General features: G+C 41.2%; 1 non-coding gene across 1 annotated transcript; it reads right to left on the bottom strand.

Annotated features, from left to right (window-relative positions):
• Window positions 1–12,166: 12,166 nt before the first annotated feature.
• LOC127088660 (small nucleolar RNA R71) lies at window positions 12,167–12,273 on the bottom strand. Its single transcript, XR_007790487.1, has one exon. It is a non-coding gene; the product is annotated as a small nucleolar RNA R71 (small nucleolar RNA).
• Between the last annotated feature and the right edge of the window lie 1,964 nt (window positions 12,274–14,237).

The raw sequence follows: 14,237 nt of genomic DNA, 5'->3' as shown, positions 1-14,237 counted from the left end.
CCCATTGAATTCTCTGTCACTGAAAGGTACATTATCAGAGGCCTCCCAGGAACTGGAGGTATAAGAATTGGAGGTTTCTGCAAATATTCTTTTATCTTATCAAAAGCTTTTTGACAATCATTGTTCCACCTGATTGCTTGATCTTTTCTTAGCAATTTAAATATCGGTTCGCACGTAGCTGTTAAGTGAGATATGAACCGTGCAATGTAGTTCAGCCTCCCTAAAAACCCACGAACCTACTTTTCCGTTCCTAGTTCAGGCATTTCTTGAATAGATTTTACTTTCGCTGGATCAACCTCGATCCCTTTCTCATTGACAATGAAACCTAACAGCTTTCTAGATCTCACTCCAAATGTACACTTGTTTGGATTCAGCCTCAGTTTGAACTTTCTCAATCTTTCAAATAACTTTTGCAAGTTTACCAAGTGTTCCTCTTCTGTCTGAGACTTCGCAATCATATCATCCATGTACACTTCAATTTCTTTGTGCATCATGTCATGAAAGAGAGTTGTCATAGCTCTTTGGTAGGTAGCACCGGCATTCTTCAACCCAAATGGCATTACCTTATAACAAAACGTGCCCCAAGGTGTAATGAAAGTCGTCTTCTCCATGTCTTCTGGCGCCATCTTGATCTGATTATAGCTAGAAAATCCATCCATGAAAGAGAAAACCGAGGACTGAGCAGTGTTATCGACCAATACATCAATGTGAGGTAATGGGAAGTCATCTTTCGGACTGGCTCTATTTAAATCTCGGTAATCGACACACATCCTGACTTTGCCATCCTTCTTCGGCACGGGTACGATATTGTCCACCCAAGGGGGATAATTGGTAACTGCTAGAAAACCTGCATCCAACTGTTTCTGAACCTCCTCTTTGATCTTGACAGCCATATCAGGACTAGTTCTACGAAGCTTCTGCTTTACTGAAGGACAATCTTCTCTGAGAGGTAGCCTGTGCACCACAATATCTGTATCCAAACCAGGCATATCTTGATACGACCATGCGAATACATCCACATATTCTTGCAGCATTTCCATCAGCCCTCTCTTGACCATTTCCATCAGATCTCTTTCTTTGCGTCTTCAGTACCAAGGTTAATGACTTCCAGCTCTTCCTGATGAGGTTGAATGACCTTTTCCTCCTGTTTCAATAGTTTGGCCAATTCCTTGGGGAGTTCACAATCTTCTTCACTCTCCTCTTCGGCTTGGTAAATGGGATTATCAAAGTCATACTGAGCCATAACAGAACTGTTTTTAATGGAATCCGCAAGATCAATTCTGCACGAACGATGTTTCACGCTTGATTTTAGAAAAGAGTTCAAGGAAGTCATAAAAAAACATTGCCATTTTTATTGTTTTGTAAATGGAAGTAATAAAAACAGAAAGACAGTGAACACAAATTTGATTGCAAAACGTCCTTTATTGATGATAATCATTGAAAATTCAAAACATGATGTGGCCCTACAATGAACCACTATGCCTTGGGCAGAGCGTAGGGCTTTCATGCAAAATGAAAAAACAAAAGAAAATTACTCTGTCTGAAGAGTAACTTGGACTATTTCTTCAGCAATCCAGTTGTTGATCTTGTCCCCTGGAGCACACGGGCACACCCAATTATCCATATCACAATCACTGTCACCATCTTCATTGTCTGTTGCAAAGACATCACCGTGATTCATCAATCTAGCACTAGTGAAAGTACACGACCCTTTCTGATTCTGGACACCTTGCTCTGATGATTGAAAAGGCTGATAACCAATGCCAAACAAGTCTTCTTTTACGGGCACATCAATCACCTTGCCCCAGCCTTCCGCGTTACCTGAATGAATGACCTCCAGAGCTTGTTTATAGGACGCAATCGAGGTACCTGGTTTCTTCTGTTCAACAAAAGCCACCTTCTCAATACTGACAGTCTCAAAAGCTTGACATAGAGTTTCATGAATTTCTCCATCCATCTCCACTTATTTGAAGGAGGATAAATGGCTCACAAAGATGTCCTCTTCGCCACACACGGTCACAACCTGACCATCCCACACATATTTCAGCTTTTGGTGGAGAGTCGAAGAAACTGCTCCGGCTCCATATATCTAGGGACGCCTCAACAGACAACTATATGCTGGTTGAATATCCATCACATAGAAGACAATATTAAACACATCTGGGCTGATCTTCACAAGCAACGTGACTTCACCAAAAACTGATCGCTTGGATCCATCAAAAGCACGAACAACAAGATCACTTGGTGTGAGAACAACCCCTTCGGCATCAAGCTTACTCAGAGCCTTTTTGGGCAGCACATTCAAAGAAGAACCGGTATTAATCAAAACATGCGACAAAACCGCGCCTTTGCATTCCATCGTGATATGCAGAGCTCTATTGTGATTGCGACCCTCAGGTGTCAAGTCTAGATCCGTGAATCCCAAACCATGTCTCGTGTTAACATTTGCAATAACACCTTCAAGCTGGTTAACAGAAATCTCTTGAGGCACATAAGCCATATTCAACATTTTCAACAGGGCGTTACGATGTGCCTTGGAACACATCAACAGAGAGAGAATAGATATTTTTGACAGTGTCTGGTTCAACTGATCCACGATCTTGTAATCACTCTTCTTGATAATTCTCATAAATTCCTCCATGTCCTTCTCAAAAGAACCCTCGGGCACTTCCTTTCGCACTGGTTCTTCTTCAACTACAACTTGTTTTCCTTTTGTTCTAGCAAGAGCCTCAGCATTGTTATCCTTCGGAACCTGTGGTGCAAACAAACGACCACTTCTTGTAAATCCTCCGGGTCCTCCCACATTACCCACAGCCAAACCAACTGTTACTGGAGTCTTATTTGACAAACCAATCGTCACTGAAGTATGATTTACTGATCTGGTCTGATTCTTTGGTCTTCTATTTCTGCCAAAAGCATTGTCATATTGCCACGGAATTGCTCTACTATTCTAAAAAAGTCTTCCACTTGAAGCAGCAATGGTGGTAGGAGTACTGATAGTTACTGGAGCATTAACAATCACGGGAACACCAACAGTCACCGGAGCAGATATGGTCACGGGCGCAGCTACGGTCACAGGAGTACCAATAGTCACATGCGCACTAATAGTTCTTGGAGCACGTACAGGACCTTCTGACAGTGTAAAGTAAATGGTAACAGTCGATACCTCTGCACGGTCTTTCACTACTCGATCAAACTGTAAACAACTTTCATTCATCAATTCCTAGATACCTTCTTTCAGTTTCACACAGCCGTTTTCATGATTACCACAATCTGAACAATTCTTGTCACATCCCGGGAATACTCCCCCTCTAAGCAGACGTTCCTTCACTACAAACAACGGAGTCTGAACATCATTAATATCGACTACCAAGTTCAAATTTTCCCCACCTTCCACACTATTTACTCTGGGCCCTCCATGCTGAGGCATAGGATTATTCACCATATTCGGAGTAGAAGCAAAGTTAATCGTCTTGGCATCAATCAAATCTTGAACTTTATGGTGAAAAGCCCGACAATTCTCGATGTGGTTCCCTGGCGCACCAGAATGAAAATCACAGCGGACATTAGCATCATAACCAGCGGGAATCCTTGTTAATGGAGCCATAGTGTGAAGTTCAACAAACTTTAACCTAATCAGTTCAGGGAGTAATTCAGCATAAGTCATTGGCAACGGATCAAAATGATGATCTGGCATTCTTTGTCTTGGTTGCAATTAGCGTTGCTGTTGTTGTTGTGGTTGTCCTCTTTGTTGTTGTTGAGGTTGGGTTGCTGGAATAGTCACAACAGCAACTTGACGGTGTTGTTGTCCTCTGTTTCCATTTCTCTGATTATATATAGCATTTGTCTCACCCTCTCTCCTTCTGGGTGCCCCTGAAAATGGTTTCTTAGCACTTGAAGAACTTGAGGAACCAGGGTCTTGGATTTTTCCCGCTTTGATAAGACTTTCAGTTCTTTCTCCGCAAATCACAACATCCGAAAAACTACCAAATGGGCAACTTCCCATACGATCCATGAATACACCTTGCAGGGTTCCAATGAACATATCAGTCAATTCTCTCTCCAACATCGGAGGTTGTACTCTTGTAGCTAGTTCACGCCACCTTTGGGCGTATTCCTTGAAACTTTCACCAGTATTTTGAAACAAACTCTACAATTGGGTTTTGCTCGGAGCCGTGTCCATGTTATGCTTGTACTGCCTCAGAAAAGCTTCACCTAACTCTCTCCAGCTTCTGACAGATTCTTTTCTCAAGTCCATGTACCAATCCAAAGAGGCTCCAGACAAGCTGTCTTGGAAAAAGTACATCCACATTTTTTCATCATCAGTATAAGCGGATATCTTCCGGTAGTAAGCTTGCACATGAGTTCGGGGACAAGAAGTGCCATTGTACTTGTCGAAAGATGGCGCTTTGAACTTGTACGGGATCCTCAACCCATCAACTAAACCCATGTTAGTAACATCAAAGCCCAAAGAATTCTGGCACTCCATGGCGCGAATCTTTTCAGCAAGGGCGTCAACCTTTCTATCTCTCTCTTCCACCTTTCCGAATTCATCGTCATCACTGGGAATAGTGAACATATCTTCTCGCTTGTCAACCAAATGAGAAGGATGGTGAACTGGAGCACGTGCCGCTCGAGCATTAGCAGCCTCTGTAATGATGGGTTGTCCATCAATTCTAATACCCCGCAATTCGTCACCAGCAACATAGTTGTTGACAGGGCCGTGTAGCACCTCAAATTTGCCCCCCTCATTCATGCATTCATTTTAGGTCATTTAACATTTCATATTGCATTTCATCATGTCAATCAGAATTAGCTCCAAGAAGCTTGAATATCATCCAAGACACTTTGTGGGTTCTATCTGGGTGATCAGTCAACACAAGGGAATGACTTGAGTTACTTCCAACATGTTCAAATGGGGTCTATTCATCATTCAGAACGCTAATATTGAAGGAGCAAAAGTTTGTTCCTGAGCTGTCATGCTCGCTAGGCGAGCAGCGCGGTTCGCCTAGCGAATCTGAACTGTCATGCTCGCTAGGCAAAGCCCACGCGTTTTGAAAAAATAATATAACAGAAAAGTCATGGGCTTGAGTTGCCCTCATTTTGAGCCCACAAAGCCACGAAAATCAGGTTATAAATTCTAAAAATTCAGTGAAAAAACCATAGAGGATCTAGAGAGAGAGATTCCAACTAATTCAGAGCAGCCTCCAGACATTGAGGAGAAAATTCACTCGGACTCTGGGACTTTTCACTCTGACTCACACACTTCTCACACAAACCCTAAGATTGTTCTACAAACCCAACTGTGCAATTCAATTTCAATCGATCTCCCCAATCAGGTTTGCCCTCATCTCCATTACTTTATGCTTTCGATTTGAAATTTCTGAACGTATGAGGTATTATGGGTGAATTGGGAAGAGTGGGTATTGTTAGGTCTTGCATTTGGTTTTAGATGTGCATGAATGTGTAGAATAATTCCTTGAATGTTTAATCACTTCGTTGATGAGATGGATACCATAGGGTTTGGGGTTTCTGAAATCGTACTGTTATCAGAGGAGAACCCAGAACCCGCAGGCATTCGCTAGCTCATCGCTAAGCGAGCCTGCAGCGAAGCTTCGCTAATCCTTCACTAAGCGAAGCAGTAGCGATCACGACAGTAGCTGCTTTTTTCTGTTCGCTCTCCAATCTCTTTTGTGTTCGCTATGACATGCTTTCTAGTACGTCCGGGCACATGTTTTGGTATGTATGTGTGGATCCTTGCCCCTTGATTTTGAGTTTTGATACCCTTTTGATGCATTTGTTTGACAAGAGGTTTAGGCCTCCTATTCTCGGGTGTTTTCGTGAACTTTTGTGAACTTTAATGCCATGATTCATGTGGTTACATTTCGATTCTCTTATTTGGCGCAACTCTTGACTGCACCCCGTTTTGTTACTCTAACTTGTTTGCTGAGTTTTGTGAGGGCTCACACGACTCTTGAAGAGATACTTGCTTGGTATTCCACTTTATTTGTGGGATACCATTTGGAGATTTATTCTGATTGCTTTGCTGACTTGCTTTCTTTGATGGTGCTAGCTTGAGAGACCTCTGGGTTTCTTATCTCTTGATTTGTTGTTACTTCAGATCTTTATCCGTGTGGTAGATCTCTTAACCCCTTTTACATTTTTCCTCATTTTACCGCTTTCTTAGCTGGAAGGCCTCGATAGGAGGCAATGTTTTCGTGTGTTTACTTTTGTGCCCAAAGACCTCCAAGAAGAGGCACCAGTGCTAAAGACCTCCATGAAGAGGCAATTGACGGATAAAAGGGATTAGTTGTCAATCCCCCATTAGTCAGTGTGTCGTTCTTTATGCTCGCACTACGTGTCGATGCTTTAGAATAAAAGCCCAAGATCTTTTGTCCGGTCAGTCAGTGGAGAGGGTTCCATCTTCCTGAATCCCCACTTTTTGTCATGAGCTCACCCTGTCCAGGGTTAAGAGCTATGAGGTCTTATCCTCATTACCCTTTTGATCTGCTCACCCTAACGTTCAGTGTCAGTGGTTAAGAGCCCGTTTGATTACCCTTCCATGGCTTGTTTGTTGAGGTTGATATGACCCCTCTTGACTAAAGCCCTACCCATGTATGTTTAAGCCTCCTTGTTAGCTTATTTACTTTATGCATGTTCATTTTGTATGGTGTGAGCGTCTCCCCATAGGATTGCTAGGCTTCGTCTAGTCTCTCGTTTGCATGTCAATTAAGGTAGCACGGTTCCTTCGTCTAGGACTTCCTTTTTTGCATGAGCATTCCTAAAACACAAACAAACTCATTGATTTTTCTTCTCCTAAGAACATGTTAACTCCTTCTACTACAGGCGAGTAAGTCTCCAAAGGTCGAGCATCCGGTAGATTGGGTAGTAACGTCGTTCATCTAAAAACATAAAACAAACAAATAGGTCAGCCGAGCTACGAAGACTCTGATTCTCATATTCAGATGAGATACGTATGCAGTGGATGCGACATTTGTGCGAGTCATTTTCTTTTGACCCCTCTTTTAGTAAATAGTACACTAGATAAACCCACACCCTTTAGACAAGAACAACAAGAGTGGATCCCGTAGAGTACTACGGATGCGTAGGGGTGCTAATACCTTCCCTTCGCATAATCGACTCCCGAACCCAAGATTTGGTTGCGAGACCTTGTCTTTTCCTTTCCTTTTTCTAGGTTTACTTCGAGCGTTTCCTTTCCCTCATTTGGGATAAATAACGCACGGTGGCGACTCTTCTGTCATTTCTTTTTTCGCCGGTTGTTTTTTCGCATTCCCCTTTTTTAGGTTGCGACAGGCCGGTAACAACAGCGGTGTCATTGACAGGGGTTCCTTCTGGCGGATTCTGACCGGCAGGGGGAATCACAGTTTCTTGTCTCTGGGCCAAGGCTCGGAGTTCCTCTTGCCCTTGCACTACCCCTTGCATCATACTCATGAACTGGGCCATGTTGGTCCTCATCTTTGCTAGTTCTGCTTGAACTTGATCCATGATCTTCTGTCGATTCTGCCTTGTTGTGTAACGGTGCGGACGATACTCAGCAATTCTGCCTGAAATGGGAACAAGAATGAGAACTCCTCTTCAAGAACACCTGTAATGATGCAAGAATGATATGTGTATGATGCGTATGCTATGTTTTATCATTTCTCAGGTATTCAAGAATCTCGTCCACCTTTAAAAAATGGCAACCTGCACTCGTAAGAGGAACATAAACAACAAAGAAGCAACATACACTGGACGGCAAGCAAAAGTGAAACATCAATAGTATCCTCCATAGACATAAGAAATAAGGCTCATACAAACACAGTTTAAGCAAAGATTTAGTTCATCAGTGTAGAACAAGGAATCCCCTCCAACAATCCTGGAGGTGATTCTCAAAATAAACAACAAGACAAACTAGGGAAGTCGTCCTTCAGGAATGAGAGTCTTCAAATACTGGCACTGATCCATCAATCGGTCACACTCTGAACACTCAGGTAGAGGGTTGAGCTTCTCTTTTAGTTGCACCCTGAGTTCAACAACTTCCTCTAGGAAATGAGATGCACGGATGTCACTTCCTCTGAGCTGGCTCTCTGCTGCATGCCTCAGATCTACCTCTTTCTTCAACTTAGCATCTTTGTCTTTAAGTTGTCTTTCCAAGTCTCGTATCTTCTTTTTGTAATTGGCCTCCGCTTTTTGTAATCTCAAGCGTTCATGGTGTTCTTCATCGAACATTGTTTCTATCTCATCATAGGACCTCTTTTTGTTTCTCGATCTACTAGCACTTTCACCTTGCACTCCTTTGAGTTTATGAGCCAAAATCAGCCTATCAGCTTTTGCTTTGTAAAGCTCCATTTGGATCTCTCGTTCATTTTCCTTCAACTGGCGATTCTCTGTTAAGGCTTGTTTGTAATACTCAGCAGGCACATTCTCAGAAAGGATTAAAGGCGGTTGCTCCTGTAATGGTTCCATCCGGTCATATGGTAGCAACAAAGTCCCAACTCTTTCCTTGACCCACTCAGTGTAAGCAGGCATAGCAATTGCAAACTTCCTCCCTAAAACAGATCCATCTTTTATACCAATGTTCTCCCAAGCTTTTCCTACTTGCTCCAATCTTGCTGGATCGCTCCGCTTCTCAAAGTACACAATTTCAGCTATCTCGACATCTTGCGGCCTTTCATTCATGACAAAACCCAACTGACGGAGAGAAAGAACCGGGTTGTAGTTGATGCAACCCCTAGTTCCTATGAGTGGAACATTGTGAAACTCTCCACAATTCATAATGACGTTGCGCATATTAATCCTATAAGCTTGCCACTTGATATCATAAGATGTGAGCGACATGATTCTCTGAGTCCATTTGTGAGTATTCTGAGTATCCACAAACAGTCCATTGGTTGGTAGAAAAGACAAGAACCGCTTGAGTAGCAACGGGAGACAACACCTGATAGCTCCACACATACCATGCCTACTGTGTATCGCATAATAGGTGTCAGCTAACAAGGTAGGCACCGGGTTTCCTCTAATGAAAATAGTGATTGCTGCCAAGTCCACGAAACTAGGCATACTAGGGAACAGAGCAACTCTATAAATCATGACAGCCAACTGAGCGTTGAAAGCTACCCAATTTCCTTTCTTTGCTTCTTCCTTAGCCATCCTTACCAAGAACTTAAAGGATAAGCCCACAACATCACCGCTTGGTTTCCAATTATCGCTCACTTCCTTGATGCTCAAGTAAAGAGCCTTGGCGACAACTTTGAAATCCACCTCCTTTGGCACATCCAGGAAAGGTACTCGATTTTTGATTCGGACATTCATAAGGATGGCATACTCTTCAAGAGTGGGCGCTAACTGGTAGTCCTGGAAAGTAAAGCAACGAAGTTCCGGATCATAGAACTGTAAGAGAGTCTGCAGAGGTACCGGATCAACCACCATCTTCAACAATGCCAAGATGTCCCCATACTGATCATCAAAAACTTTCTGATTACGGTCGGTCACGAGATTACCTAATTCTTCCAAAAATGTCAATGACTCACGGTAAAAGCTGTAGGTGCAAGTCTTCCTCTTCAACTCTGGAATGGCAGCCATCTCTCGGTGTGACCAGACTCCTGAATAAGCCTGAAAAATGATATGCATATGCGGGTTAACTTTTTTTCTTTTTTATGCATTATTTTTTTTGAAAATAAACATGCTATGATGCAAAATGATGAAACAATGGTTGGTTGGTTGTGTATCACAAGGCACAGGTTCAGAACTTCAACATGAATTCGGAACCGGGAACCATAGAACATGATAACATGAAATTATATCACATTTTAGGACTTAATTCAATTAAAATATATTATTATTTACTTTAATTTATTTCATTTTATCAGATATTACGCGGTATTTCCTTTCTATTTATCTCAGGTATCTATTTTTTACAAAAGTAAAAAAAAGGAAGAAAATGAGGTGCAAAAAGAAGTTTTTAGAAACAAATAGCAAAAGCCAAGCCCAGCCCAAAGAAGGCACATGCGTTGTGCCTGTGACGAGCGGCACGCTGTATACATGCCTGTGACGAGCGTCACACATGGTGTGACGGACGTCACACCATTCCCCTACATTTTTGCCTTCAGAGACGTTGAGTCCTATTTGCACGCTGAGTCCTATTTCCACGCCTATACCTCCGTTACGTGAAGACCCTTTGACGCGGACTACTTCTGAAGACCGTTACGGAAAGTGCCAATATAAATACCAGCTTTGCAAACCCTTCCTCGGTTCCACGCTTTCCAGACAGTTTTCCAGTTTTAGTTTTTCTTTGCGTTTTTCTTTTTCCAGCAGCTTAAGCATATTCCTTATAGTATTTTCTTTTATAATTTTTAGATTAATTCTTTTGCAATTCTATTTCCTTTTATAGCACTTAATTAATTTTTTGCACAATAGTTTCTACACCGGAAACTATTGTGTACCTTTTACCGGATCTAACCTTACGTTAGAATCTAGTTTTTTTTATTCCTTCGTTTTATTTTTCTGCCTGATTGAAGAACTCAAGAACAAATCCAACCGGTCTGTGGTGGAGTGTTCAAGACTGCTATTTAATTATTCAGGTTCTTTATTTATTTGTTGAATTTATATATGCTTGTTTTTATTATTAATTTTTGCTGTTTGCCTGTGATGAATCTGTTTATGCATGTTATTTATTTAAGTCTGTTTAGCATGTCTGGCTGATTTATTTAGGTATCGGTATGTAAAATAAGCGGAATGAAGGGATCAAAACTAAGTTGGTTTAATTAAGTTTAAAATTAAAATCACTCTTTTTACGGTCTCAATTTACAGGTTTAATAACAATGTTTTTGTATGAAAGCAAGAACATAAAGAAGTTAAAATCAATAGAGCGAGAGTTTGAGGTTTTGACTGGACAGTGTAAATTGGACATTAATTCTAGATCAGGGCGAGAGCAATTTTTAGAGTTAATTAAATTCTAACCTTTTTCAAAAAAGTATTTTTAAAGATTGAATGTGAGGACGAGAGTTAAGCATTTGAATTTAATTATATAACCTAAGTCAACAGAGCGAGAGTTTGAGATAAGGGTGTTTAAATGATTAGTGTTTTCTTAAAAAGAGTTTCTACGGATTCTATTATTTTCAAAAAGTGGTTTTTGACTTAACTATAAGTGACAGCTACGTTAATATAAAATCATAGTTTATTCAACAGAGCGAGAGTTTGAGATAAAACTTTTAACCAATAGCGTCAACTGAAAAGATTTACTTTAAAACCAAGAAACCAATAAAGAATTGATTCCCTAATTACGACGAACTACATACCGATATCCGCTTTATTGATATTTAATCTAGATCTTATTTTAGTTTTAACTTTTTCCCCCAAAAATCAAAGTATTACCTGCCTTAGATTTACGAAGTAACCTTAGATAACGGTATATCGATTCATAAGTCCCTGTGGGATCGATATCTTTTAAAACTACGCGATAGAACTGTGCACTTGCAGTTTGTACCCCAAATTCGACTCATAAAGTCGAGCGATGAAGTTTTTGGCGCCGTTGCCGGGGACTTTTATTTAGTCGATATCGTAACTCTCCTGTTACGCTGTAGAGACTAAGGCTTTTCTTTCTCTTTTCTTTCTTTCGTTGATTTGTATGCCACGCACTCACTCACAAGGCGAGCCGCTCTACTTACGAATCAACGATATCGAACTATATCTCCGAGTCTTACGACGAATTCGGGAATATCGTGCTGCAAACAATCTCCCTCTTGTAGAACTTCCTGATTTCAAAAATATTTTCCCTTCGATACCCGAGATGGCAGAACCAGTTCGTGCTCTTAGAGATTACGATGCTCCATCGCAAGATGAACCGCATTCAAGTATTGCTCGACCCGCAATCGAAGCAAACAACTTTGAACTCAAACCTTCACTGTTGCAGGCAGTGCAACAGAACCAATTCTCTGGGAATCCTACCGAGGATCCTAACCTTCATTTATCCGTATTTGTCCAATACGCTGATACTGTTAAAGCTAATGGTGTCACTTCAGAGGCAATTCGACTTCGTCTTTTTCCTTTCTCACTAAGAGATAGCGCTAGAAGATGGCTTCAATCTCTTCCTACCAACTCAGTCACCACATGGAACGAGTTGAAGAAAGTTTTTCTTGCTCGATATTTTCCGCCAAGCAAAACAGCTATGTTAAGAGCCCAAATAAATGGATTTAAACAGAAAGATAACGAGTCTCTTTTCGAAGCATGGGAAAGATACAAAGACACGATGAGACTTTGTCCACATCATGGTTTAGAAGACTGGTTAGTAATTCATACATTCTATAATGGTCTCCTGTACAACACGAGGTTAACAATAGATGCCGCCGCAGGTGGTGCACTAATTAACAAACCTTATGCTGACGCTTACCAACTTATCGAAAGCATGGCTCAAAACCACTATCAGTGGGGAACCGAACGAACAATGGTGGAAAAACCTCAAACGAAAACTGGCATGTACGAGATAAGTAACCTTGATCATGTTAATGCAAAAGTGGATGCTCTGGTCCAGAAAATTGAAAGTTTAAATGTATCACCTCCAGCCACCGTAGTTGCAATAACTCAGAATTGCGAAGTCTGTGGAATCCAAGGTCACACTCCTGCAGATTGTCAACTCCTAACAGGAATCCAAGCGGAGCAAGTAAACTATGCTCAAGGAAGCCCCTATTCGCACACCTATAACTCAAATTGGAAGAGTCATCCCAATTTTTCATATAAGAGTAATAATGCTCTATACGCACCTGGACAATCTCCAAATCAAGCCCCAGCTATACCTCTGGGATATCAGAAGCCGACTCCATCTACATCTAACAATAACGCCCCTAGGAAATCCAACTTGGAAATCATGATGGAAAACTTTATAGCTTCTCAACAGCAAACCAATAAAGATTTCTTAAACCAGAATGTACACACTGGCGAACAAATTAAACAACTAGCAAGTAAAGTAGATGCCCTGGCTACTCATAACAAAATGCTGGAAACGCAAATATCACAAGTAGCTCAACAACAAGCGCCTACTGCTGCCCCAACTAGTACATTTCCTGGCCAACCCCAACCTAACCCAAGAAGCCACGCTCATGCAATTATACTGAGAAGTGGAACGGAAGTGGAAGGACCGTCTGACCCAAGGATAGAAAACCAAAACTCTAAAAAGTCAACTGAGGAAGGAAGTGAACCTAAGGAAAAGGAAGAAAGGAATAAGGAAACCGTAGAAAAGAAGGAACCTTATGTACCTCCACCACCTTATAAACCACCTATCCCTTACCCTCAAAGGCTTATTAAAACCAAAGATGCGGGCCAATTTAAAAAATTTGTCGACCTACTAAAACAATTAAACGTCACAATTCCGTTTACAGAAGCTATTACGCAGATGCCCTCATATGCCAAGTTTTTAAAAGAAATTCTTTCTAATAAAAGAAAACTTGAAGACAGCGAAACCGTTACACTTACTGCTGAATGTAGCGCTATAATACAGAATATGCCTCCTAAACTTAAAGACCCAGGTAGTTTCTCTATACCCTGTCACATAGGAAAATTTGTCATTGACAAAGCCTTATGCAATTTAGGAGCCGGTATTAGTGTTATGCCCTTATCCATATGCAAGAGACTTGAAATGGGAGAATTAAGACCAACTAAAATGTCTGTGCAACTAGCAGATCGTTCCGTAAAATATCCTGTAGGAATTCTTGAAAACGTTCCAGTGCGCATAGGTCAATTCTACATTCCAACGGATTTTATAATTATGGATATTAGAGAAGATGAAGTTACACCCATTATACTGGGAAGACCGTTCTTAGCAACTGCCGGTGCAATCATAGACGTAAAACAAGGACGACTCACTTTTGAAGTAGGAGAATAGAAAATTGAGTTCATTCTTTCCCAATTTTTGAAAGCACCTGCAATAGAAGATACATGTTACTTCATGGATATCATCGATGAATGCATAAAAGAAACGGAGTTAGAAAAAGACAAATCATCTGACTATCTTGTAGAAGACAAACTTAACCAATGTTTAGCAATAACACCGGACCCTGCGCAATGCCTTAAGAAACCAACCTTAGACCTGAAAACACTTCCCAAAAAGCTGAGATATGAATTCCTAGACTTAGAGCTTGAACGACCAGTGATAGTTAATGCTGACCTAGGAAGGCTCGAAACAGAAAAACTCCTGCATATCTTAAGAAAATATCCAACCGCACTAGGTTACAACATCACCGATC

Source organism: Lathyrus oleraceus, chromosome 5 (genome assembly GCF_024323335.1).
Source record: "Lathyrus oleraceus cultivar Zhongwan6 chromosome 5, CAAS_Psat_ZW6_1.0, whole genome shotgun sequence".
Taxonomy (NCBI): Eukaryota; Viridiplantae; Streptophyta; class Magnoliopsida; order Fabales; family Fabaceae; genus Lathyrus; species Lathyrus oleraceus.
Note: the sequence above shows the minus strand (reverse complement) of the source record. Positions and strands in the feature narration are given on the sequence as shown.